Consider the following 2,284-nt stretch of genomic DNA (forward strand, 5'->3'; position numbering starts at 1 on the left):
GCATGGTTGTTTTCGTAAAGGGTAATACTAATCATGAAAGGACCTATAATTAATTAACTTCAACCCCAATTCAACACACATAATAATTATTTATCCGTGTCACTAACCTAAGTACTGCACTACCCATAACATAATAATTTGATAAACAAAATTTAAACCATACATGATGTTACCATTTCACACTATTTAATCCAGCGAATGCAGTAATCATAGAAGTCATATTCATAAACGTCCAACACAAACTTAATGAGTATACAAATTAGAGATCACACACACTTAGAACCAGGTTGCACAATATTGGCACAACTGACAAATAAAACATGTTTAAGGAAAAGTAGGTGAATTTGACCTTCTTATTCAACACACAAGCCACAAGAACAATGTCATGTTGTCATCGTACCCGCGTTTGAACTTAACAGCCAGTCCCTGACCACAGCGAATTCCATGCTTGGCAATGTATCCTTTGACGCCATTTATAACACAACAGGTGACTAACATTTTAGGAAAAGAAGATTCTGTAAGACGCGTATAATCTGCTGCAACCCTACCTCCGTCTTTTCTCCTTCATCCCATATATAATTATCCTTTTCACCATCGAAGTCGCTATAGTGTAAGTGTCTTTGGGCGAACTTCACAGGGATATTCTATACAAGTTTAAGTTTGAGTCAAGTGATAATATTGTTTAATATCTCGCAAAGTACAATCCCTTGGTCCTAGTTGTAATTCACCTTCTTAATTTATCATGTTAATATTCTTAGTTGTAAATTTTCCAATGCAATATTTTATTGCCGTTTTTAGATGAAATCATAATAAGTAAGTTTGATCCGTGTAATTAAATGTCACTACAAAATAATTTCCTTCTCATTCTCTTACGTATGTGTATGTACCACAAGCGTTCATCACATCCAAAAAATTTAAATAACAATATTTATTTAATATTAAAACAGACTTACAATGATGTCGTTCTTGATGTACGATTTTGTAAACATCATTCCAAACGCCAATTTTATTGCCTTACTCATGACAAAGTTTTCCACTCTCTCTCTCTTGCACTTGAAGCTGCCGATGAACCTTCAAGGGAAGATTTTCTTCCCTTACCAAACGACTAATATCCCAATCTAAAATCTTCTAGATCATAGTTATCTTCAGGGTGGAGGACTAACGGAAACCTTTAAACTTTGATCTACATCACTCCGTCGAAGCAGTAGTAAAACCTAAGGATATCCCCATTTTCTACCCTATTGTCGTGAACGAATACATCCCACCCTTTACTGATGAAGTAAAATTCTTCTACTTTAGTTCTACGAATTTCCTAACTTTGTTCATTAATCTTTCCCTTATACAATATATGATGAGGCACATCCCTTGTGTAATCACCAAACCAAGTATCTAATAACTGCAATAATTACGTAAAATATATATATAAATGACCTCTTTATGTAAAGTGAATGGAAAACTTAAGGACATGGAAAATAACAAATAATATATCTTTTGCCATCCTAGGTAAAATGGGGAGCTATGTTTATTCTTTTGTGGTGTTGGTGGTGGTGGCGGTGTATCACCGGCCGTGACAACTACAATTAATAATTATGGGAAAAGTATTGCTTGATCGTATTTTCCTCTTTGGCCGTGCATGTTTAGCGTGAAAAGGATAAATATGTGTACAACATTTCATAACAAATCACAAATTACCAAAACTCTATCTTTTGCCAAATAATAATCCTAATCAACAACCAAATCAAATCTTTATCATAATAAATCGAAACAGAAACTCACCACGCATTTTCAAAATAATATGATTTTTGGGATACACCTGCACAACAATAGTTTATGTCAAGTGTTAATAATCGATTAGCCTTGTGTAGTAACATTAAATAAAATGCAAAAGATACAATTATGTGTAGTCAAACGCCTTACCATATTCGAGAGTAACGAAATTGATGCGCTCAAGGATGAGTGAGGTGAAGGGGAACAATGGAATGAGAGATTTTAACATTAATGTTGGAATGAACTTCATCATTTTATAGGATTTACATTTCATTTTTTGGAACAACCGTTTGGGTTAAAATTTCAATTTTTTTTTTTGAAATTTGGACATTGTATTATATATAGATAATTTTTACATAAATGAAAAATAATTTTTATAGATGCAAAGTAATGAAAATTTATTGAATAATATTAGAAGATATTTTGAAAATAGAAATTTTGAGAACAAAATTATTTTGAAAAAAGATGTAAAATTTTGAAAACAAATATATTTTGAAAATAGAAAGTTTGAAAAGAC

This window comes from Chenopodium album, chromosome 12 (assembly GCF_948465745.1).
Source record: "Chenopodium album chromosome 12, dcCheAlbu1.1, whole genome shotgun sequence".
NCBI lineage: Eukaryota > Viridiplantae > Streptophyta > Magnoliopsida > Caryophyllales > Amaranthaceae > Chenopodium > Chenopodium album.